Source organism: Triturus cristatus, chromosome 5_2 (genome assembly GCF_964204655.1).
Source record: "Triturus cristatus chromosome 5_2, aTriCri1.1, whole genome shotgun sequence".
NCBI classification, from domain to species: domain Eukaryota; kingdom Metazoa; phylum Chordata; class Amphibia; order Caudata; family Salamandridae; genus Triturus; species Triturus cristatus.
Window position 1 is genome coordinate 575,655,378 of NC_140588.1, and position 21,849 is coordinate 575,677,226.

The window sequence follows — 21,849 nt, forward strand, 5'->3', positions numbered from 1 at the left end:
TTGTCACTTCCAAGCACAGGCCATCCCCTCCCCCGTGCTACTGAACCGACGAATTCCTGTACAATCGGGATCCCCGGGAAATCACAAGAGGGACACCTAGTGGCCGCTGATAGCTCAAAGACAGCTGGTACACCTTCTCACACCTACCTCGTTATTCAGCTTGCTGGAAGAATACATTGCGAATGACCGATTCAAGAGTGCAAGGGAGAAGAGTGCTCCAAAGTAGATGTATACATCGCAGCCGGGTTTTCCAGCAATTTACCTTTCTGATGAGCTGGTACTGCACTTTACGCCCACATAGAGCACCTGACTGGGTGGGGGACTGCGTGCGCATGAAGGTGGCTGAGGGCAATGGGAGCAAAGCAACCTGGGACACAGGGGACCCAGCCCCTTTCCTCTGCTTTCGTCTATAGGTCGGGGTGCCTTTTTAAGGACCTTCGATTAAAAAAAGCTGAGCTGCGTGGACAAATTACGCACGTCTACGTCTTAGAGGGATCTTCCCTGACCGGGAATCGAACCCGGGCCGCGGCGGTGAAAGCGCCGAATCCTAGCCACTAGACCACCAGGGAGGAGATGCTCTTGTGAGCCTGCCTTGCTCACTTCCTTATTGTGACTAAGCTAACTCCACTGTATAGATTGCCCATAAAGTACGAGTGGGGAAAAGTTAGGTGTCACACAGTGTGTTTGTCATAAGCAATTACCTTTATCCTCCTGCAAAAGCCTTTTTACTCTGCAATCACCTCTTGCTGGACAGCCTGCGCTGGAGCAGCCAGCATGAAAAGGGAGCTGAGTAAGGCAGGGCCTAGGGTCTCACCAGGGTGGCCGAGTGGTTAAGGCGTTGGACTTAAGATCCAATGGACAGTTGTCCGCATGGGTTCGAGCCCCATCCCTGGTATGGGTTTTCAGCGGGTGTGTAGGAACTTGCAGATGCTTTTTTAAAGCATTTTCCTCTGCCCTCCTCACCCTCCCAGTGCCCTTCCTTAACAGTCCCAATTCACGTCTCAGCTGTGGGGTCTGCTGCTACTCTGCACTTAGCATGGATGCTTCCCAAAGCAATGCAGTGCCACCTACGCAGAGCCCCTGCTTAGAGAAATACACCTCCTATGTCTTTTCCCACTGAAGGGAGCAGGAGGAAGTACTTGCTTCCTGGGGAACATGGGCCTGCCACTGGAATTTGTTAACCCGCCTCTTGCGGATTTCTCCCCTTTCTTTGATTTACACCTGCAGGCTCTCCCTTGCCATCGGAGCAGGATCTGCTGATGCAGGCCCGGCTGGATCAAATGTGCAAAGGCTTGTCCCCAGGCCTCGGGAAAAAATTGAGCAGAGATTCCCGCCTCCGCCTCCGCCTCCTCTTGCCTTCCGAACGGGCTTCCAAACGGGCAATGCCCTGACGGGTCCCCCACGCCCCATCCTGCCCATGCCCACACCCCTGTATATGAGGGTGACCCATGTCCCTCACCCTCCATGCTCGAACGGAAGACACGTGTGTCCTGAGGGGAGCGCCAGACAGGCATTTCTCCGGCCAGGCAGACCCCTGCAGCACCCGTTAGGCTCCAAAGCCTGTACATTCCCAAGATGCCACTGGTCACTATGCAAATCAGACAGCCCTGGCCACACCCTCTCCGCCGCTGGGCTCTGCTGCTTTCGGTACGTGCAGCTCAGCTTTTTCTTACCCTGAACCAGACTTCCGTTTCAGCAAAAAGGTGGGTTGCAGTGGGTCCGGGATGCCATTTGGAGACAAAGCCTGCGGCCCTGTCAAAGATGACTTCCTGCCGCACACCATGTGGTCAGAAGCCTACGAAAAGAAGCGCACCTCGGAATACAGAATCTCACTTCCTCAAGAGCCTTGCACAAGAGATTTTCCTCCCGCCGAGGAAAGCAACTCAAAGGGAACCTTGCGAAAATCAAATTAGGAGCCAGATTGCGGGATGCTAGGCAAACTGTTTGTCAGAAAAGCAAATTCATTTTGAGAAGCCCTGACCTGCGGGAAGGAAAAGCATTCAAGGGCAGAAGAAGGACTGTTCCCTGACCGGGAATCGAACCCGGGCCGCGGCGGTGAGAGCGCCGAATCCTAACCACTAGACCACCAGGGAACCCACAGCCATACAGCAAAAGTTCCTACACTGCTCTCCTAGTGACAAAGCTCATGGGGGCTGAAAGCATATTTTATTCTACAGCGAATATGAATCAGAACTTGAAAAAACACTCATGATTCCACCAGACTGTTTGTCACTTCCAAGCACAGGCCATCCCCTCCCCCGTGCTACTGAACCGACGAATTCCTGTACAATCGGGATCCCCGGGAAATCACAAGAGGGACACCTAGTGGCCGCTGATAGCTCAAAGACAGCTGGTACACCTTCTCACACCTACCTCGTTATTCAGCTTGCTGGAAGAATACATTGCGAATGACCGATTCAAGAGTGCAAGGGAGAAGAGTGCTCCAAAGTAGATGTATACATCGCAGCCGGGTTTTCCAGCAATTTACCTTTCTGATGAGCTGGTACTGCACTTTACGCCCACATAGAGCACCTGACTGGGTGGGGGACTGCGTGCGCATGAAGGTGGCTGAGGGCAAAGGGAGCAAAGCAACCTGGGACACAGGGGACCCAGCCCCTTTCCTCTGCTTTCGTCTATAGGTCGGGGTGCCTTTTTAAGGACCTTCGATTAAAAAAAGCTGAGCTGCGTGGACAAATTACGCACGTCTACGTCTTAGAGGGATCTTCCCTGACCGGGAATCGAACCCGGGCCGCGGCGGTGAAAGCGCCGAATCCTAGCCACTAGACCACCAGGGAGGAGATGCTCTTGTGAGCCTGCCTTGCTCACTTCCTTATTGTGACTAAGCTAACTCCACTGTATAGATTGCCCATAAAGTACGAGTGGGGAAAAGTTAGGTGTCACACAGTGTGTTTGTCATAAGCAATTACCTTTATCCTCCTGCAAAAGCCTTTTTACTCTGCAATCACCTCTTGCTGGACAGCCTGCGCTGGAGCAGCCAGCATGAAAAGGGAGCTGAGTAAGGCAGGGCCTAGGGTCTCACCAGGGTGGCCGAGTGGTTAAGGCGTTGGACTTAAGATCCAATGGACAGTTGTCCGCATGGGTTCGAGCCCCATCCCTGGTATGGGTTTTCAGCGGGTGTGTAGGAACTTGCAGATGCTTTTGTAAAGCATTTTCCTCTGCCCTCCTCACCCTCCCAGTGCCCTTCCTTAACAGTCCCAATTCACGTCTCAGCTGTGGGGTCTGCTGCTACTCTGCACTTAGCATGGATGCTTCCCAAAGCAATGCAGTGCCACCTACGCAGAGCCCCTGCTTAGAGAAATACACCTCCTATGTCTTTTCCCACTGAAGGGAGCAGGAGGAAGTACTTGCTTCCTGGGGAACATGGGCCTGCCACTGGAATTTGTTAACCCGCCTCTTGCGGATTTCTCCCCTTTCTTTGATTTACACCTGCAGGCTCTCCCTTGCCATCGGAGCAGGATCTGCTGATGCAGGCCCGGCTGGATCAAATGTGCAAAGGCTTGTCCCCAGGCCTCGGGAAAAAATTGAGCAGAGATTCCCGCCTCCGCCTCCGCCTCCTCTTGCCTTCCGAACGGGCTTCCAAACGGGCAATGCCCTGACGGGTCCCCCACGCCCCATCCTGCCCATGCCCACACCCCTGTATATGAGGGTGACCCATGTCCCTCACCCTCCATGCTCGAACGGAAGACACGTGTGTCCTGAGGGGAGCGCCAGACAGGCATTTCTCCGGCCAGGCAGACCCCTGCAGCACCCGTTAAGCTCCAAAGCCTGTACATTCCCAAGATGCCACTGGTCACTATGCAAATCAGACAGCCCTGGCCACACCCTCTCCGCCGCTGGGCTCTGCTGCTTTCGGTACGTGCAGCTCAGCTTTCTATTACCCTGAACCAGACTTCCGTTTCAGCAAAAAGGTGGGTTGCAGTGCGTCCGGGATGTCATTTGGAGATAAAGCCTGCGGCCCTGTCAAAGATGACTTCCTGCCGCACACCATGTGGTCAGAAGCCTACGAAAAGAAGCGCACCTCGGAATACAGAATCTCACTTCCTCAAGAGCCTTGCACAAGAGATTTTCCTCCCGCCGAGGAAAGCAACTCAAAGGGAACCTTGCGAAAATCTAATTAGGAGCCAGATTGCGGGATGCTAGGCAAACTGTTTGTCAGAAAAGCAAATTCATTTTGAGAAGCCCTGACCTGCGGGAAGGAAAAGCATTCAAGGGCAGAAGAAGGACTGTTCCCTGACCGGGAATCGAACCCGGGCCGCGGCGGTGAGAGCGCCGAATCCTAACCACTAGACCACCAGGGAACCCACAGCCATACAGCAAAAGTTCCTACACTGCTCTCCTAGTGACAAAGCTCATGGGGGCTGAAAGCATATTTTATTCTACAGCGAATATGAATCAGAACTTGAAAAAACACTCATGATTCCACCAGACTGTTTGTCACTTCCAAGCACAGGCCATCCCCTCCCCCGTGCTACTGAACCGACGAATTCCTGTACAATCGGGATCCCCGGGAAATCACAAGAGGGACACCTAGTGGCCGCTGATAGCTCAAAGACAGCTGGTACACCTTCTCACACCTACCTCGTTATTCAGCTTGCTGGAAGAATACATTGCGAATGACCGATTCAAGAGTGCAAGGGAGAAGAGTGCTCCAAAGTAGATGTATACATCGCAGCCGGGTTTTCCAGCAATTTACCTTTCTGATGAGCTGGTACTGCACTTTACGCCCACATAGAGCACCTGACTGGGTGGGGGACTGCGTGCGCATGAAGGTGGCTGAGGGCAATGGGAGCAAAGCAACCTGGGACACAGGGGACCCAGCCCCTTTCCTCTGCTTTCGTCTATAGGTCGGGGTGCCTTTTTAAGGACCTTCGATTAAAAAAAGCTGAGCTGCGTGGACAAATTACGCACGTCTACGTCTTAGAGGGATCTTCCCTGACCGGGAATCGAACCCGGGCCGCGGCGGTGAAAGCGCCGAATCCTAGCCACTAGACCACCAGGGAGGAGATGCTCTTGTGAGCCTGCCTTGCTCACTTCCTTATTGTGACTAAGCTAACTCCACTGTATAGATTGCCCATAAAGTACGAGTGGGGAAAAGTTAGGTGTCACACAGTGTGTTTGTCATAAGCAATTACCTTTATCCTCCTGCAAAAGCCTTTTTACTCTGCAATCACCTCTTGCTGGACAGCCTGCGCTGGAGCAGCCAGCATGAAAAGGGAGCTGAGTAAGGCAGGGCCTAGGGTCTCACCAGGGTGGCCGAGTGGTTAAGGCGTTGGACTTAAGATCCAATGGACAGTTGTCCGCATGGGTTCGAGCCCCATCCCTGGTATGGGTTTTCAGCGGGTGTGTAGGAACTTGCAGATGCTTTTTTAAAGCATTTTCCTCTGCCCTCCTCACCCTCCCAGTGCCCTTCCTTAACAGTCCCAATTCACGTCTCAGCTGTGGGGTCTGCTGCTACTCTGCACTTAGCATGGATGCTTCCCAAAGCAATGCAGTGCCACCTACGCAGAGCCCCTGCTTAGAGAAATACACCTCCTATGTCTTTTCCCACTGAAGGGAGCAGGAGGAAGTACTTGCTTCCTGGGGAACATGGGCCTGCCACTGGAATTTGTTAACCCGCCTCTTGCGGATTTCTCCCCTTTCTTTGATTTACACCTGCAGGCTCTCCCTTGCCATCGGAGCAGGATCTGCTGATGCAGGCCCGGCTGGATCAAATGTGCAAAGGCTTGTCCCCAGGCCTCGGGAAAAAATTGAGCAGAGATTCCCGCCTCCGCCTCCGCCTCCTCTTGCCTTCCGAACGGGCTTCCAAACGGGCAATGCCCTGACGGGTCCCCCACGCCCCATCCTGCCCATGCCCACACCCCTGTATATGAGGGTGACCCATGTCCCTCACCCTCCATGCTCGAACGGAAGACACGTGTGTCCTGAGGGGAGCGCCAGACAGGCATTTCTCCGGCCAGGCAGACCCCTGCAGCACCCGTTAGGCTCCAAAGCCTGTACATTCCCAAGATGCCACTGGTCACTATGCAAATCAGACAGCCCTGGCCACACCCTCTCCGCCGCTGGGCTCTGCTGCTTTCGGTACGTGCAGCTCAGCTTTTTCTTACCCTGAACCAGACTTCCGTTTCAGCAAAAAGGTGGGTTGCAGTGGGTCCGGGATGCCATTTGGAGACAAAGCCTGCGGCCCTGTCAAAGATGACTTCCTGCCGCACACCATGTGGTCAGAAGCCTACGAAAAGAAGCGCACCTCGGAATACAGAATCTCACTTCCTCAAGAGCCTTGCACAAGAGATTTTCCTCCCGCCGAGGAAAGCAACTCAAAGGGAACCTTGCGAAAATCAAATTAGGAGCCAGATTGCGGGATGCTAGGCAAACTGTTTGTCAGAAAAGCAAATTCATTTTGAGAAGCCCTGACCTGCGGGAAGGAAAAGCATTCAAGGGCAGAAGAAGGACTGTTCCCTGACCGGGAATCGAACCCGGGCCGCGGCGGTGAGAGCGCCGAATCCTAACCACTAGACCACCAGGGAACCCACAGCCATACAGCAAAAGTTCCTACACTGCTCTCCTAGTGACAAAGCTCATGGGGGCTGAAAGCATATTTTATTCTACAGCGAATATGAATCAGAACTTGAAAAAACACTCATGATTCCACCAGACTGTTTGTCACTTCCAAGCACAGGCCATCCCCTCCCCCGTGCTACTGAACCGACGAATTCCTGTACAATCGGGATCCCCGGGAAATCACAAGAGGGACACCTAGTGGCCGCTGATAGCTCAAAGACAGCTGGTACACCTTCTCACACCTACCTCGTTATTCAGCTTGCTGGAAGAATACATTGCGAATGACCGATTCAAGAGTGCAAGGGAGAAGAGTGCTCCAAAGTAGATGTATACATCGCAGCCGGGTTTTCCAGCAATTTACCTTTCTGATGAGCTGGTACTGCACTTTACGCCCACATAGAGCACCTGACTGGGTGGGGGACTGCGTGCGCATGAAGGTGGCTGAGGGCAATGGGAGCAAAGCAACCTGGGACACAGGGGACCCAGCCCCTTTCCTCTGCTTTCGTCTATAGGTCGGGGTGCCTTTTTAAGGACCTTCGATTAAAAAAAGCTGAGCTGCGTGGACAAATTACGCACGTCTACGTCTTAGAGGGATCTTCCCTGACCGGGAATCGAACCCGGGCCGCGGCGGTGAAAGCGCCGAATCCTAGCCACTAGACCACCAGGGAGGAGATGCTCTTGTGAACCTGCCTTGCTCACTTCCTTATTGTGACTAAGCTAACTCCACTGTATAGATTGCCCATAAAGTACGAGTGGGGAAAAGTTAGGTGTCACACAGTGTGTTTGTCATAAGCAATTACCTTTATCCTCCTGCAAAAGCCTTTTTACTCTGCAATCACCTCTTGCTGGACAGCCTGCGCTGGAGCAGCCAGCATGAAAAGGGAGCTGAGTAAGGCAGGGCCTAGGGTCTCACCAGGGTGGCCGAGTGGTTAAGGCGTTGGACTTAAGATCCAATGGACAGTTGTCCGCATGGGTTCGAGCCCCATCCCTGGTATGGGTTTTCAGCGGGTGTGTAGGAACTTGCAGATGCTTTTGTAAAGCATTTTCCTCTGCCCTCCTCACCCTCCCATTGCCCTTCCTTAACAGTCCCAATTCACGTCTCAGCTGTGGGGTCTGCTGCTACTCTGCACTTAGCATGGATGCTTGCCAAAGCAATGCAGTGCCACCTACGCAGAGCCCCTGCTTAGAGAAATACACCTCCTATGTCTTTTCCCACTGAAGGGAGCAGGAGGAAGTACTTGCTTCCTGGGGAACATGGGCCTGCCACTGGAATTTGTTAACCAGCCTCTTGCGGATTTCTCCCCTTTCTTTGATTTACACCTGCAGGCTCTCCCTTGCCATCGGAGCAGGATCTGCTGATGCAGGCCCGGCTGGATCAAAAGTGCAAAGGCTTGTCCCCAGGCCTCGGGAAAAAATTGAGCAGAGATTCCCGCCTCCGCCTCCTCTTGCCTTCCGAACGGGCTTCCAAACGGGCAATGCCCTGACGGGTCCCCCACGCCCCATCCTGCCCATGCCCACACCCCTGTATATGAGGGTGACCCATGTCCCTCACCCTCCATGCTCGAACGGAAGACACGTGTGTCCTGAGGGGAGCGCCAGACAGGCATTTCTCCGGCCAGGCAGACCCCTGCAGCACCCGTTAAGCTCCAAAGCCTGTACATTCCCAAGATGCCACTGGTCACTATGCAAATCAGACAGCCCTGGCCACACCCTCTCCGCCGCTGGGCTCTGCTGCTTTCGGTACGTGCAGCTCAGCTTTCTATTACCCTGAACCAGACTTCCGTTTCAGCAAAAAGGTGGGTTGCAGTGCGTCCGGGATGCCATTTGGAGATAAAGCCTGCGGCCCTGTCAAAGATGACTTCCTGCCGCACACCATGTGGTCAGAAGCCTACGAAAAGAAGCGCACCTCGGAATACAGAATCTCACTTCCTCAAGAGCCTTGCACAAGAGATTTTCCTCCCGCCGAGGAAAGCAACTCAAAGGGAACCTTGCGAAAATCAAATTAGGAGCCAGATTGCGGGATGCTAGGCAAACTGTTTGTCAGAAAAGCAAATTCATTTTGAGAAGCCCTGACCTGCGGGAAGGAAAAGCATTCAAGGGCAGAAGAAGGACTGTTCCCTGACCGGGAATCGAACCCAGGCCGCGGCGGTGAGAGCGCCGAATCCTAACCACTAGACCACCAGGGAACCCACAGCCATACAGCAAAAGTTCCTACACTGCTCTCCTAGTGACAAAGCTCATGGGGGCTGAAAGCATATTTTATTCTACAGCGAATATGAATCAGAACTTGAAAAAACACTCATGATTCCACCAGACTGTTTGTCACTTCCAAGCACAGGCCATCCCCTCCCCCGTGCTACTGAACCGACGAATTCCTGTACAATCGGGATCCCCGGGAAATCACAAGAGGGACACCTAGTGGCCGCTGATAGCTCAAAGACAGCTGGTACACCTTCTCACACCTACCTCGTTATTCAGCTTGCTGGAAGAATACATTGCGAATGACCGATTCAAGAGTGCAAGGGAGAAGAGTGCTCCAAAGTAGATGTATACATCGCAGCCGGGTTTTCCAGCAATTTACCTTTCTGATGAGCTGGTACTGCACTTTACGCCCACATAGAGCACCTGACTGGGTGGGGGACTGCGTGCGCATGAAGGTGGCTGAGGGCAATGGGAGCAAAGCAACCTGGGACACAGGGGACCCAGCCCCTTTCCTCTGCTTTCGTCTATAGGTCGGGGTGCCTTTTTAAGGACCTTCGATTAAAAAAAGCTGAGCTGCGTGGACAAATTACGCACGTCTACGTCTTAGAGGGATCTTCCCTGACCGGGAATCGAACCCGGGCCGCGGCGGTGAAAGCGCCGAATCCTAGCCACTAGACCACCAGGGAGGAGATGCTCTTGTGAACCTGCCTTGCTCACTTCCTTATTGTGACTAAGCTAACTCCACTGTATAGATTGCCCATAAAGTACGAGTGGGGAAAAGTTAGGTGTCACACAGTGTGTTTGTCATAAGCAATTACCTTTATCCTCCTGCAAAAGCCTTTTTACTCTGCAATCACCTCTTGCTGGACAGCCTGCGCTGGAGCAGCCAGCATGAAAAGGGAGCTGAGTAAGGCAGGGCCTAGGGTCTCACCAGGGTGGCCGAGTGGTTAAGGCGTTGGACTTAAGATCCAATGGACAGTTGTCCGCATGGGTTCGAGCCCCATCCCTGGTATGGGTTTTCAGCGGGTGTGTAGGAACTTGCAGATGCTTTTTTAAAGCATTTTCCTCTGCCCTCCTCACCCTCCCAGTGCCCTTCCTTAACAGTCCCAATTCACGTCTCAGCTGTGGGGTCTGCTGCTACTCTGCACTTAGCATGGATGCTTCCCAAAGCAATGCAGTGCCACCTACGCAGAGCCCCTGCTTAGAGAAATACACCTCCTATGTCTTTTCCCACTGAAGGGAGCAGGAGGAAGTACTTGCTTCCTGGGGAACATGGGCCTGCCACTGGAATTTGTTAACCCGCCTCTTGCGGATTTCTCCCCTTTCTTTGATTTACACCTGCAGGCTCTCCCTTGCCATCGGAGCAGGATCTGCTGATGCAGGCCCGGCTGGATCAAATGTGCAAAGGCTTGTCCCCAGGCCTCGGGAAAAAATTGAGCAGAGATTCCCGCCTCCGCCTCCGCCTCCTCTTGCCTTCCGAACGGGCTTCCAAACGGGCAATGCCCTGACGGGTCCCCCACGCCCCATCCTGCCCATGCCCACACCCCTGTATATGAGGGTGACCCATGTCCCTCACCCTCCATGCTCGAACGGAAGACACGTGTGTCCTGAGGGGAGCGCCAGACAGGCATTTCTCCGGCCAGGCAGACCCCTGCAGCACCCGTTAGGCTCCAAAGCCTGTACATTCCCAAGATGCCACTGGTCACTATGCAAATCAGACAGCCCTGGCCACACCCTCTCCGCCGCTGGGCTCTGCTGCTTTCGGTACGTGCAGCTCAGCTTTTTCTTACCCTGAACCAGACTTCCGTTTCAGCAAAAAGGTGGGTTGCAGTGGGTCCGGGATGCCATTTGGAGACAAAGCCTGCGGCCCTGTCAAAGATGACTTCCTGCCGCACACCATGTGGTCAGAAGCCTACGAAAAGAAGCGCACCTCGGAATACAGAATCTCACTTCCTCAAGAGCCTTGCACAAGAGATTTTCCTCCCGCCGAGGAAAGCAACTCAAAGGGAACCTTGCGAAAATCAAATTAGGAGCCAGATTGCGGGATGCTAGGCAAACTGTTTGTCAGAAAAGCAAATTCATTTTGAGAAGCCCTGACCTGCGGGAAGGAAAAGCATTCAAGGGCAGAAGAAGGACTGTTCCCTGACCGGGAATCGAACCCGGGCCGCGGCGGTGAGAGCGCCGAATCCTAACCACTAGACCACCAGGGAACCCACAGCCATACAGCAAAAGTTCCTACACTGCTCTCCTAGTGACAAAGCTCATGGGGGCTGAAAGCATATTTTATTCTACAGCGAATATGAATCAGAACTTGAAAAAACACTCATGATTCCACCAGACTGTTTGTCACTTCCAAGCACAGGCCATCCCCTCCCCCGTGCTACTGAACCGACGAATTCCTGTACAATCGGGATCCCCGGGAAATCACAAGAGGGACACCTAGTGGCCGCTGATAGCTCAAAGACAGCTGGTACACCTTCTCACACCTACCTCGTTATTCAGCTTGCTGGAAGAATACATTGCGAATGACCGATTCAAGAGTGCAAGGGAGAAGAGTGCTCCAAAGTAGATGTATACATCGCAGCCGGGTTTTCCAGCAATTTACCTTTCTGATGAGCTGGTACTGCACTTTACGCCCACATAGAGCACCTGACTGGGTGGGGGACTGCGTGCGCATGAAGGTGGCTGAGGGCAATGGGAGCAAAGCAACCTGGGACACAGGGGACCCAGCCCCTTTCCTCTGCTTTCGTCTATAGGTCGGGGTGCCTTTTTAAGGACCTTCGATTAAAAAAAGCTGAGCTGCGTGGACAAATTACGCACGTCTACGTCTTAGAGGGATCTTCCCTGACCGGGAATCGAACCCGGGCCGCGGCGGTGAAAGCGCCGAATCCTAGCCACTAGACCACCAGGGAGGAGATGCTCTTGTGAACCTGCCTTGCTCACTTCCTTATTGTGACTAAGCTAACTCCACTGTATAGATTGCCCATAAAGTACGAGTGGGGAAAAGTTAGGTGTCACACAGTGTGTTTGTCATAAGCAATTACCTTTATCCTCCTGCAAAAGCCTTTTTACTCTGCAATCACCTCTTGCTGGACAGCCTGCGCTGGAGCAGCCAGCATGAAAAGGGAGCTGAGTAAGGCAGGGCCTAGGGTCTCACCAGGGTGGCCGAGTGGTTAAGGCGTTGGACTTAAGATCCAATGGACAGTTGTCCGCATGGGTTCGAGCCCCATCCCTGGTATGGGTTTTCAGCGGGTGTGTAGGAACTTGCAGATGCTTTTTTAAAGCATTTTCCTCTGCCCTCCTCACCCTCCCAGTGCCCTTCCTTAACAGTCCCAATTCACGTCTCAGCTGTGGGGTCTGCTGCTACTCTGCACTTAGCATGGATGCTTCCCAAAGCAATGCAGTGCCACCTACGCAGAGCCCCTGCTTAGAGAAATACACCTCCTATGTCTTTTCCCACTGAAGGGAGCAGGAGGAAGTACTTGCTTCCTGGGGAACATGGGCCTGCCACTGGAATTTGTTAACCCGCCTCTTGCGGATTTCTCCCCTTTCTTTGATTTACACCTGCAGGCTCTCCCTTGCCATCGGAGCAGGATCTGCTGATGCAGGCCCGGCTGGATCAAATGTGCAAAGGCTTGTCCCCAGGCCTCGGGAAAAAATTGAGCAGAGATTCCCGCCTCCGCCTCCGCCTCCTCTTGCCTTCCGAACGGGCTTCCAAACGGGCAATGCCCTGACGGGTCCCCCACGCCCCATCCTGCCCATGCCCACACCCCTGTATATGAGGGTGACCCATGTCCCTCACCCTCCATGCTCGAACGGAAGACACGTGTGTCCTGAGGGGAGCGCCAGACAGGCATTTCTCCGGCCAGGCAGACCCCTGCAGCACCCGTTAGGCTCCAAAGCCTGTACATTCCCAAGATGCCACTGGTCACTATGCAAATCAGACAGCCCTGGCCACACCCTCTCCGCCGCTGGGCTCTGCTGCTTTCGGTACGTGCAGCTCAGCTTTTTCTTACCCTGAACCAGACTTCCGTTTCAGCAAAAAGGTGGGTTGCAGTGGGTCCGGGATGCCATTTGGAGACAAAGCCTGCGGCCCTGTCAAAGATGACTTCCTGCCGCACACCATGTGGTCAGAAGCCTACGAAAAGAAGCGCACCTCGGAATACAGAATCTCACTTCCTCAAGAGCCTTGCACAAGAGATTTTCCTCCCGCCGAGGAAAGCAACTCAAAGGGAACCTTGCGAAAATCAAATTAGGAGCCAGATTGCGGGATGCTAGGCAAACTGTTTGTCAGAAAAGCAAATTCATTTTGAGAAGCCCTGACCTGCGGGAAGGAAAAGCATTCAAGGGCAGAAGAAGGACTGTTCCCTGACCGGGAATCGAACCCGGGCCGCGGCGGTGAGAGCGCCGAATCCTAACCACTAGACCACCAGGGAACCCACAGCCATACAGCAAAAGTTCCTACACTGCTCTCCTAGTGACAAAGCTCATGGGGGCTGAAAGCATATTTTATTCTACAGCGAATATGAATCAGAACTTGAAAAAACACTCATGATTCCACCAGACTGTTTGTCACTTCCAAGCACAGGCCATCCCCTCCCCCGTGCTACTGAACCGACGAATTCCTGTACAATCGGGATCCCCGGGAAATCACAAGAGGGACACCTAGTGGCCGCTGATAGCTCAAAGACAGCTGGTACACCTTCTCACACCTACCTCGTTATTCAGCTTGCTGGAAGAATACATTGCGAATGACCGATTCAAGAGTGCAAGGGAGAAGAGTGCTCCAAAGTAGATGTATACATCGCAGCCGGGTTTTCCAGCAATTTACCTTTCTGATGAGCTGGTACTGCACTTTACGCCCACATAGAGCACCTGACTGGGTGGGGGACTGCGTGCGCATGAAGGTGGCTGAGGGCAATGGGAGCAAAGCAACCTGGGACACAGGGGACCCAGCCCCTTTCCTCTGCTTTCGTCTATAGGTCGGGGTGCCTTTTTAAGGACCTTCGATTAAAAAAAGCTGAGCTGCGTGGACAAATTACGCACGTCTACGTCTTAGAGGGATCTTCCCTGACCGGGAATCGAACCCGGGCCGCGGCGGTGAAAGCGCCGAATCCTAGCCACTAGACCACCAGGGAGGAGATGCTCTTGTGAACCTGCCTTGCTCACTTCCTTATTGTGACTAAGCTAACTCCACTGTATAGATTGCCCATAAAGTACGAGTGGGGAAAAGTTAGGTGTCACACAGTGTGTTTGTCATAAGCAATTACCTTTATCCTCCTGCAAAAGCCTTTTTACTCTGCAATCACCTCTTGCTGGACAGCCTGCGCTGGAGCAGCCAGCATGAAAAGGGAGCTGAGTAAGGCAGGGCCTAGGGTCTCACCAGGGTGGCCGAGTGGTTAAGGCGTTGGACTTAAGATCCAATGGACAGTTGTCCGCATGGGTTCGAGCCCCATCCCTGGTATGGGTTTTCAGCGGGTGTGTAGGAACTTGCAGATGCTTTTGTAAAGCATTTTCCTCTGCCCTCCTCACCCTCCCATTGCCCTTCCTTAACAGTCCCAATTCACGTCTCAGCTGTGGGGTCTGCTGCTACTCTGCACTTAGCATGGATGCTTGCCAAAGCAATGCAGTGCCACCTACGCAGAGCCCCTGCTTAGAGAAATACACCTCCTATGTCTTTTCCCACTGAAGGGAGCAGGAGGAAGTACTTGCTTCCTGGGGAACATGGGCCTGCCACTGGAATTTGTTAACCAGCCTCTTGCGGATTTCTCCCCTTTCTTTGATTTACACCTGCAGGCTCTCCCTTGCCATCGGAGCAGGATCTGCTGATGCAGGCCCGGCTGGATCAAAAGTGCAAAGGCTTGTCCCCAGGCCTCGGGAAAAAATTGAGCAGAGATTCCCGCCTCCGCCTCCTCTTGCCTTCCGAACGGGCTTCCAAACGGGCAATGCCCTGACGGGTCCCCCACGCCCCATCCTGCCCATGCCCACACCCCTGTATATGAGGGTGACCCATGTCCCTCACCCTCCATGCTCGAACGGAAGACACGTGTGTCCTGAGGGGAGCGCCAGACAGGCATTTCTCCGGCCAGGCAGACCCCTGCAGCACCCGTTAAGCTCCAAAGCCTGTACATTCCCAAGATGCCACTGGTCACTATGCAAATCAGACAGCCCTGGCCACACCCTCTCCGCCGCTGGGCTCTGCTGCTTTCGGTACGTGCAGCTCAGCTTTCTATTACCCTGAACCAGACTTCCGTTTCAGCAAAAAGGTGGGTTGCAGTGCGTCCGGGATGCCATTTGGAGATAAAGCCTGCGGCCCTGTCAAAGATGACTTCCTGCCGCACACCATGTGGTCAGAAGCCTACGAAAAGAAGCGCACCTCGGAATACAGAATCTCACTTCCTCAAGAGCCTTGCACAAGAGATTTTCCTCCCGCCGAGGAAAGCAACTCAAAGGGAACCTTGCGAAAATCAAATTAGGAGCCAGATTGCGGGATGCTAGGCAAACTGTTTGTCAGAAAAGCAAATTCATTTTGAGAAGCCCTGACCTGCGGGAAGGAAAAGCATTCAAGGGCAGAAGAAGGACTGTTCCCTGACCGGGAATCGAACCCAGGCCGCGGCGGTGAGAGCGCCGAATCCTAACCACTAGACCACCAGGGAACCCACAGCCATACAGCAAAAGTTCCTACACTGCTCTCCTAGTGACAAAGCTCATGGGGGCTGAAAGCATATTTTATTCTACAGCGAATATGAATCAGAACTTGAAAAAACACTCATGATTCCACCAGACTGTTTGTCACTTCCAAGCACAGGCCATCCCCTCCCCCGTGCTACTGAACCGACGAATTCCTGTACAATCGGGATCCCCGGGAAATCACAAGAGGGACACCTAGTGGCCGCTGATAGCTCAAAGACAGCTGGTACACCTTCTCACACCTACCTCGTTATTCAGCTTGCTGGAAGAATACATTGCGAATGACCGATTCAAGAGTGCAAGGGAGAAGAGTGCTCCAAAGTAGATGTATACATCGCAGCCGGGTTTTCCAGCAATTTACCTTTCTGATGAGCTGGTACTGCACTTTACGCCCACATAGAGCACCTGACTGGGTGGGGGACTGCGTGCGCATGAAGGTGGCTGAGGGCAATGGGAGCAAAGCAACCTGGGACACAGGGGACCCAGCCCCTTTCCTCTGCTTTCGTCTATAGGTCGGGGTGCCTTTTTAAGGACCTTCGATTAAAAAAAGCTGAGCTGCGTGGACAAATTACGCACGTCTACGTCTTAGAGGGATCTTCCCTGACCGGGAATCGAACCCGGGCCGCGGCGGTGAAAGCGCCGAATCCTAGCCACTAGACCACCAGGGAGGAGATGCTCTTGTGAACCTGCCTTGCTCACTTCCTTATTGTGACTAAGCTAACTCCACTGTATAGATTGCCCATAAAGTACGAGTGGGGAAAAGTTAGGTGTCACACAGTGTGTTTGTCATAAGCAATTACCTTTATCCTCCTGCAAAAGCCTTTTTACTCTGCAATCACCTCTTGCTGGACAGCCTGCGCTGGAGCAGCCAGCATGAAAAGGGAGCTGAGTAAGGCAGGGCCTAGGGTCTCACCAGGGTGGCCGAGTGGTTAAGGCGTTGGACTTAAGATCCAATGGACAGTTGTCCGCATGGGTTCGAGCCCCATCCCTGGTATGGGTTTTCAGCGGGTGTGTAGGAACTTGCAGATGCTTTTTTAAAGCATTTTCCTCTGCCCTCCTCACCCTCCCAGTGCCCTTCCTTAACAGTCCCAATTCACGTCTCAGCTGTGGGGTCTGCTGCTACTCTGCACTTAGCATGGATGCTTCCCAAAGCAATGCAGTGCCACCTACGCAGAGCCCCTGCTTAGAGAAATACACCTCCTATGTCTTTTCCCACTGAAGGGAGCAGGAGGAAGTACTTGCTTCCTGGGGAACATGGGCCTGCCACTGGAATTTGTTAACCCGCCTCTTGCGGATTTCTCCCCTTTCTTTGATTTACACCTGCAGGCTCTCCCTTGCCATCGGAGCAGGATCTGCTGATGCAGGCCCGGCTGGATCAAATGTGCAAAGGCTTGTCCCCAGGCCTCGGGAAAAAATTGAGCAGAGATTCCCGCCTCCGCCTCCGCCTCCTCTTGCCTTCCGAACGGGCTTCCAAACGGGCAATGCCCTGACGGGTCCCCCACGCCCCATCCTGCCCATGCCCACACCCCTGTATATGAGGGTGACCCATGTCCCTCACCCTCCATGCTCGAACGGAAGACACGTGTGTCCTGAGGGGAGCGCCAGACAGGCATTTCTCCGGCCAGGCAGACCCCTGCAGCACCCGTTAGGCTCCAAAGCCTGTACATTCCCAAGATGCCACTGGTCACTATGCAAATCAGACAGCCCTGGCCACACCCTCTCCGCCGCTGGGCTCTGCTGCTTTCGGTACGTGCAGCTCAGCTTTTTCTTACCCTGAACCAGACTTCCGTTTCAGCAAAAAGGTGGGTTGCAGTGGGTCCGGGATGCCATTTGGAGACAAAGCCTGCGGCCCTGTCAAAGATGACTTCCTGCCGCACACCATGTGGTCAGAAGCCTACGAAAAGAAGCGCACCTCGGAATACAGAATCTCACTTCCTCAAGAGCCTTGCACAAGAGATTTTCCTCCCGCCGAGGAAAGCAACTCAAAGGGAACCTTGCGAAAATCAAATTAGGAGCCAGATTGCGGGATGCTAGGCAAACTGTTTGTCAGAAAAGCAAATTCATTTTGAGAAGCCCTGACCTGCGGGAAGGAAAAGCATTCAAGGGCAGAAGAAGGACTGTTCCCTGACCGGGAATCGAACCCGGGCCGCGGCGGTGAGAGCGCCGAATCCTAACCACTAGACCACCAGGGAACCCACAGCCATACAGCAAAAGTTCCTACACTGCTCTCCTAGTGACAAAGCTCATGGGGGCTGAAAGCATATTTTATTCTACAGCGAATATGAATCAGAACTTGAAAAAACACTCATGATTCCACCAGACTGTTTGTCACTTCCAAGCACAGGCCATCCCCTCCCCCGTGCTACTGAACCGACGAATTCCTGTACAATCGGGATCCCCGGGAAATCACAAGAGGGACACCTAGTGGCCGCTGATAGCTCAAAGACAGCTGGTACACCTTCTCACACCTACCTCGTTATTCAGCTTGCTGGAAGAATACATTGCGAATGACCGATTCAAGAGTGCAAGGGAGAAGAGTGCTCCAAAGTAGATGTATACATCGCAGCCGGGTTTTCCAGCAATTTACCTTTCTGATGAGCTGGTACTGCACTTTACGCCCACATAGAGCACCTGACTGGGTGGGGGACTGCGTGCGCATGAAGGTGGCTGAGGGCAATGGGAGCAAAGCAACCTGGGACACAGGGGACCCAGCCCCTTTCCTCTGCTTTCGTCTATAGGTCGGGGTGCCTTTTTAAGGACCTTCGATTAAAAAAAGCTGAGCTGCGTGGACAAATTACGCACGTCTACGTCTTAGAGGGATCTTCCCTGACCGGGAATCGAACCCGGGCCGCGGCGGTGAAAGCGCCGAATCCTAGCCACTAGACCACCAGGGAGGAGATGCTCTTGTGAACCTGCCTTGCTCACTTCCTTATTGTGACTAAGCTAACTCCACTGTATAGATTGCCCATAAAGTACGAGTGGGGAAAAGTTAGGTGTCACACAGTGTGTTTGTCATAAGCAATTACCTTTATCCTCCTGCAAAAGCCTTTTTACTCTGCAATCACCTCTTGCTGGACAGCCTGCGCTGGAGCAGCCAGCATGAAAAGGGAGCTGAGTAAGGCAGGGCCTAGGGTCTCACCAGGGTGGCCGAGTGGTTAAGGCGTTGGACTTAAGATCCAATGGACAGTTGTCCGCATGGGTTCGAGCCCCATCCCTGGTATGGGTTTTCAGCGGGTGTGTAGGAACTTGCAGATGCTTTTTTAAAGCATTTTCCTCTGCCCTCCTCACCCTCCCAGTGCCCTTCCTTAACAGTCCCAATTCACGTCTCAGCTGTGGGGTCTGCTGCTACTCTGCACTTAGCATGGATGCTTCCCAAAGCAATGCAGTGCCACCTACGCAGAGCCCCTGCTTAGAGAAATACACCTCCTATGTCTTTTCCCACTGAAGGGAGCAGGAGGAAGTACTTGCTTCCTGGGGAACATGGGCCTGCCACTGGAATTTGTTAACCCGCCTCTTGCGGATTTCTCCCCTTTCTTTGATTTACACCTGCAGGCTCTCCCTTGCCATCGGAGCAGGATCTGCTGATGCAGGCCCGGCTGGATCAAATGTGCAAAGGCTTGTCCCCAGGACTCGGGAAAAAATTGAGCAGAGATTCCCGCCTCCGCCTCCGCCTCCTCTTGCCTTCCGAACGGGCTTCCAAACGGGCAATGCCCTGACGGGTCCCCCACGCCCCATCCTGCCCATGCCCACACCCCTGTATATGAGGGTGACCCATGTCCCTCACCCTCCATGCTCGAACGGAAGACACGTGTGTCCTGAGGGGAGCGCCAGACAGGCATTTCTCCGGCCAGGCAGACCCCTGCAGCACCCGTTAGGCTCCAAAGCCTGTACATTCCCAAGATGCCACTGGTCACTATGCAAATCAGACAGCCCTGGCCACACCCTCTCCGCCGCTGGGCTCTGCTGCTTTCGGTACGTGCAGCTCAGCTTTTTCTTACCCTGAACCAGACTTCCGTTTCAGCAAAAAGGTGGGTTGCAGTGGGTCCGGGATGCCATTTGGAGACAAAGCCTGCGGCCCTGTCAAAGATGACTTCCTGCCGCACACCATGTGGTCAGAAGCCTACGAAAAGAAGCGCACCTCGGAATACAGAATCTCACTTCCTCAAGAGCCTTGCACAAGAGATTTTCCTCCCGCCGAGGAAAGCAACTCAAAGGGAACCTTGCGAAAATCAAATTAGGAGCCAGATTGCGGGATGCTAGGCAAACTGTTTGTCAGAAAAGCAAATTCATTTTGAGAAGCCCTGACCTGCGGGAAGGAAAAGCATTCAAGGGCAGAAGAAGGACTGTTCCCTGACCGGGAATCGAACCCGGGCCGCGGCGGTGAGAGCGCCGAATCCTAACCACTAGACCACCAGGGAACCCACAGCCATACAGCAAAAGTTCCTACACTGCTCTCCTAGTGACAAAGCTCATGGGGGCTGAAAGCATATTTTATTCTACAGCGAATATGAATCAGAACTTGAAAAAACACTCATGATTCCACCAGACTGTTTGTCACTTCCAAGCACAGGCCATCCCCTCCCCCGTGCTACTGAACCGACGAATTCCTGTACAATCGGGATCCCCGGGAAATCACAAGAGGGACACCTAGTGGCCGCTGATAGCTCAAAGACAGCTGGTACACCTTCTCACACCTACCTCGTTATTCAGCTTGCTGGAAGAATACATTGCGAATGACCGATTCAAGAGTGCAAGGGAGAAGAGTGCTCCAAAGTAGATGTATACATCGCAGCCGGGTTTTCCAGCAATTTACCTTTCTGATGAGCTGGTACTGCACTTTACGCCCACATAGAGCACCTGACTGGGTGGGGGACTGCGTGCGCATGAAGGTGGCTGAGGGCAATGGGAGCAAAGCAACCTGGGACACAGGGGACCCAGCCCCTTTCCTCTGCTTTCGTCTATAGGTCGGGGTGCCTTTTTAAGGACCTTCGATTAAAAAAAGCTGAGCTGCGTGGACAAATTACGCACGTCTACGTCTTAGAGGGATCTTCCCTGACCGGGAATCGAACCCGGGCCGCGGCGGTGAAAGCGCCGAATCCTAGCCACTAGACCACCAGGGAGGAGATGCTCTTGTGAGCCTGCCTTGCTTACTTCCTTATTGTGACTAAGCTAACTCCACTGTATAGATTGCCCATAAAGTACGAGTGGGGAAAAGTTAGGTGTCACACAGTGTGTTTGTCATAAGCAATTACCTTTATCCTCCTGCAAAAGCCTTTTTACTCTGCAATCACCTCTTGCTGGACAGCCTGCGCTGGAGCAGCCAGCATGAAAAGGGAGCTGAGTAAGGCAGGGCCTAGGGTCTCACCAGGGTGGCCGAGTGGTTAAGGCGTTGGACTTAAGATCCAATGGACAGTTGTCCGCATGGGTTCGAGCCCCATCCCTGGTATGGGTTTTCAGCGGGTGTGTAGGAACTTGCAGATGCTTTTGTAAAGCATTTTCCTCTGCCCTCCTCACCCTCCCAGTGCCCTTCCTTAACAGTCCCAATTCACGTCTCAGCTGTGGGGTCTGCTGCTACTCTGCACTTAGCATGGATGCTTCCCAAAGCAATGCAGTGCCACCTACGCAGAGCCCCTGCTTAGAGAAATACACCTCCTATGTCTTTTCCCACTGAAGGGAGCAGGAGGAAGTACTTGCTTCCTGGGGAACATGGGCCTGCCACTGGAATTTGTTAACCCGCCTCTTGCGGATTTCTCCCCTTTCTTTGATTTACACCTGCAGGCTCTCCCTTGCCATCGGAGCAGGATCTGCTGATGCAGGCCCGGCTGGATCAAATGTGCAAAGGCTTGTCCCCAGGCCTCGGGAAAAAATTGAGCAGAGATTCCCGCCTCCGCCTCCGCCTCCTCTTGCCTTCCGAACGGGCTTCCAAACGGGCAATGCCCTGACGGGTCCCCCACGCCCCATCCTGCCCATGCCCACACCCCTGTATATGAGGGTGACCCATGTCCCTCACCCTCCATGCTCGAACGGAAGACACGTGTGTCCTGAGGGGAGCGCCAGACAGGCATTTCTCCGGCCAGGCAGACCCCTGCAGCACCCGTTAAGCTCCAAAGCCTGTACATTCCCAAGATGCCACTGGTCACTATGCAAATCAGACAGCCCTGGCCACACCCTCTCCGCCGCTGGGCTCTGCTGCTTTCGGTACGTGCAGCTCAGCTTTCTATTACCCTGAACCAGACTTCCGTTTCAGCAAAAAGGTGGGTTGCAGTGCGTCCGGGATGCCATTTGGAGATAAAGCCTGCGGCCCTGTCAAAGATGACTTCCTGCCGCACACCATGTGGTCAGAAGCCTACGAAAAGAAGCGCACCTCGGAATACAGAA

General features: G+C 53.5%; 27 non-coding genes across 27 annotated transcripts; 10 read left to right on the forward strand and 17 right to left on the reverse strand.

The window, feature by feature from the left end:
* Positions 1–497: 497 nt before the first annotated feature.
* Positions 498–569, reverse strand: TRNAE-UUC (transfer RNA glutamic acid (anticodon UUC)). Its single transcript has one exon. It is a non-coding gene; the product is annotated as a tRNA-Glu (tRNA).
* Positions 570–812: 243 nt separating this feature from the next.
* On the forward strand, positions 813–895 carry TRNAL-UAA (transfer RNA leucine (anticodon UAA)). The gene has a single exon. It is a non-coding gene; the product is annotated as a tRNA-Leu (tRNA).
* A 1,126-nt stretch (positions 896–2,021) lies between these two features.
* On the reverse strand, positions 2,022–2,093 carry TRNAE-CUC (transfer RNA glutamic acid (anticodon CUC)). The gene has a single exon. It is a non-coding gene; the product is annotated as a tRNA-Glu (tRNA).
* A 630-nt stretch (positions 2,094–2,723) lies between these two features.
* TRNAE-UUC (transfer RNA glutamic acid (anticodon UUC)) lies at positions 2,724–2,795 on the reverse strand. The gene has a single exon. It is a non-coding gene; the product is annotated as a tRNA-Glu (tRNA).
* A 243-nt stretch (positions 2,796–3,038) lies between these two features.
* TRNAL-UAA (transfer RNA leucine (anticodon UAA)) lies at positions 3,039–3,121 on the forward strand. Its single transcript has one exon. It is a non-coding gene; the product is annotated as a tRNA-Leu (tRNA).
* Positions 3,122–4,247: 1,126 nt separating this feature from the next.
* TRNAE-CUC (transfer RNA glutamic acid (anticodon CUC)) lies at positions 4,248–4,319 on the reverse strand. The gene has a single exon. It is a non-coding gene; the product is annotated as a tRNA-Glu (tRNA).
* A 630-nt stretch (positions 4,320–4,949) lies between these two features.
* TRNAE-UUC (transfer RNA glutamic acid (anticodon UUC)) lies at positions 4,950–5,021 on the reverse strand. Its single transcript has one exon. It is a non-coding gene; the product is annotated as a tRNA-Glu (tRNA).
* A 243-nt stretch (positions 5,022–5,264) lies between these two features.
* TRNAL-UAA (transfer RNA leucine (anticodon UAA)) lies at positions 5,265–5,347 on the forward strand. The gene has a single exon. It is a non-coding gene; the product is annotated as a tRNA-Leu (tRNA).
* Positions 5,348–6,473: 1,126 nt separating this feature from the next.
* On the reverse strand, positions 6,474–6,545 carry TRNAE-CUC (transfer RNA glutamic acid (anticodon CUC)). The gene has a single exon. It is a non-coding gene; the product is annotated as a tRNA-Glu (tRNA).
* A 630-nt stretch (positions 6,546–7,175) lies between these two features.
* Positions 7,176–7,247, reverse strand: TRNAE-UUC (transfer RNA glutamic acid (anticodon UUC)). The gene has a single exon. It is a non-coding gene; the product is annotated as a tRNA-Glu (tRNA).
* Positions 7,248–7,490: 243 nt separating this feature from the next.
* On the forward strand, positions 7,491–7,573 carry TRNAL-UAA (transfer RNA leucine (anticodon UAA)). The gene has a single exon. It is a non-coding gene; the product is annotated as a tRNA-Leu (tRNA).
* A 1,822-nt stretch (positions 7,574–9,395) lies between these two features.
* On the reverse strand, positions 9,396–9,467 carry TRNAE-UUC (transfer RNA glutamic acid (anticodon UUC)). Its single transcript has one exon. It is a non-coding gene; the product is annotated as a tRNA-Glu (tRNA).
* Positions 9,468–9,710: 243 nt separating this feature from the next.
* On the forward strand, positions 9,711–9,793 carry TRNAL-UAA (transfer RNA leucine (anticodon UAA)). The gene has a single exon. It is a non-coding gene; the product is annotated as a tRNA-Leu (tRNA).
* A 1,126-nt stretch (positions 9,794–10,919) lies between these two features.
* On the reverse strand, positions 10,920–10,991 carry TRNAE-CUC (transfer RNA glutamic acid (anticodon CUC)). The gene has a single exon. It is a non-coding gene; the product is annotated as a tRNA-Glu (tRNA).
* A 630-nt stretch (positions 10,992–11,621) lies between these two features.
* Positions 11,622–11,693, reverse strand: TRNAE-UUC (transfer RNA glutamic acid (anticodon UUC)). Its single transcript has one exon. It is a non-coding gene; the product is annotated as a tRNA-Glu (tRNA).
* A 243-nt stretch (positions 11,694–11,936) lies between these two features.
* Positions 11,937–12,019, forward strand: TRNAL-UAA (transfer RNA leucine (anticodon UAA)). Its single transcript has one exon. It is a non-coding gene; the product is annotated as a tRNA-Leu (tRNA).
* Positions 12,020–13,145: 1,126 nt separating this feature from the next.
* On the reverse strand, positions 13,146–13,217 carry TRNAE-CUC (transfer RNA glutamic acid (anticodon CUC)). The gene has a single exon. It is a non-coding gene; the product is annotated as a tRNA-Glu (tRNA).
* Positions 13,218–13,847: 630 nt separating this feature from the next.
* On the reverse strand, positions 13,848–13,919 carry TRNAE-UUC (transfer RNA glutamic acid (anticodon UUC)). Its single transcript has one exon. It is a non-coding gene; the product is annotated as a tRNA-Glu (tRNA).
* A 243-nt stretch (positions 13,920–14,162) lies between these two features.
* TRNAL-UAA (transfer RNA leucine (anticodon UAA)) lies at positions 14,163–14,245 on the forward strand. Its single transcript has one exon. It is a non-coding gene; the product is annotated as a tRNA-Leu (tRNA).
* Positions 14,246–16,067: 1,822 nt separating this feature from the next.
* Positions 16,068–16,139, reverse strand: TRNAE-UUC (transfer RNA glutamic acid (anticodon UUC)). The gene has a single exon. It is a non-coding gene; the product is annotated as a tRNA-Glu (tRNA).
* Positions 16,140–16,382: 243 nt separating this feature from the next.
* On the forward strand, positions 16,383–16,465 carry TRNAL-UAA (transfer RNA leucine (anticodon UAA)). Its single transcript has one exon. It is a non-coding gene; the product is annotated as a tRNA-Leu (tRNA).
* Positions 16,466–17,591: 1,126 nt separating this feature from the next.
* On the reverse strand, positions 17,592–17,663 carry TRNAE-CUC (transfer RNA glutamic acid (anticodon CUC)). Its single transcript has one exon. It is a non-coding gene; the product is annotated as a tRNA-Glu (tRNA).
* A 630-nt stretch (positions 17,664–18,293) lies between these two features.
* On the reverse strand, positions 18,294–18,365 carry TRNAE-UUC (transfer RNA glutamic acid (anticodon UUC)). The gene has a single exon. It is a non-coding gene; the product is annotated as a tRNA-Glu (tRNA).
* A 243-nt stretch (positions 18,366–18,608) lies between these two features.
* TRNAL-UAA (transfer RNA leucine (anticodon UAA)) lies at positions 18,609–18,691 on the forward strand. The gene has a single exon. It is a non-coding gene; the product is annotated as a tRNA-Leu (tRNA).
* Positions 18,692–19,817: 1,126 nt separating this feature from the next.
* On the reverse strand, positions 19,818–19,889 carry TRNAE-CUC (transfer RNA glutamic acid (anticodon CUC)). The gene has a single exon. It is a non-coding gene; the product is annotated as a tRNA-Glu (tRNA).
* Positions 19,890–20,519: 630 nt separating this feature from the next.
* TRNAE-UUC (transfer RNA glutamic acid (anticodon UUC)) lies at positions 20,520–20,591 on the reverse strand. The gene has a single exon. It is a non-coding gene; the product is annotated as a tRNA-Glu (tRNA).
* A 243-nt stretch (positions 20,592–20,834) lies between these two features.
* Positions 20,835–20,917, forward strand: TRNAL-UAA (transfer RNA leucine (anticodon UAA)). Its single transcript has one exon. It is a non-coding gene; the product is annotated as a tRNA-Leu (tRNA).
* Positions 20,918–21,849: the final 932 nt, after the last annotated feature.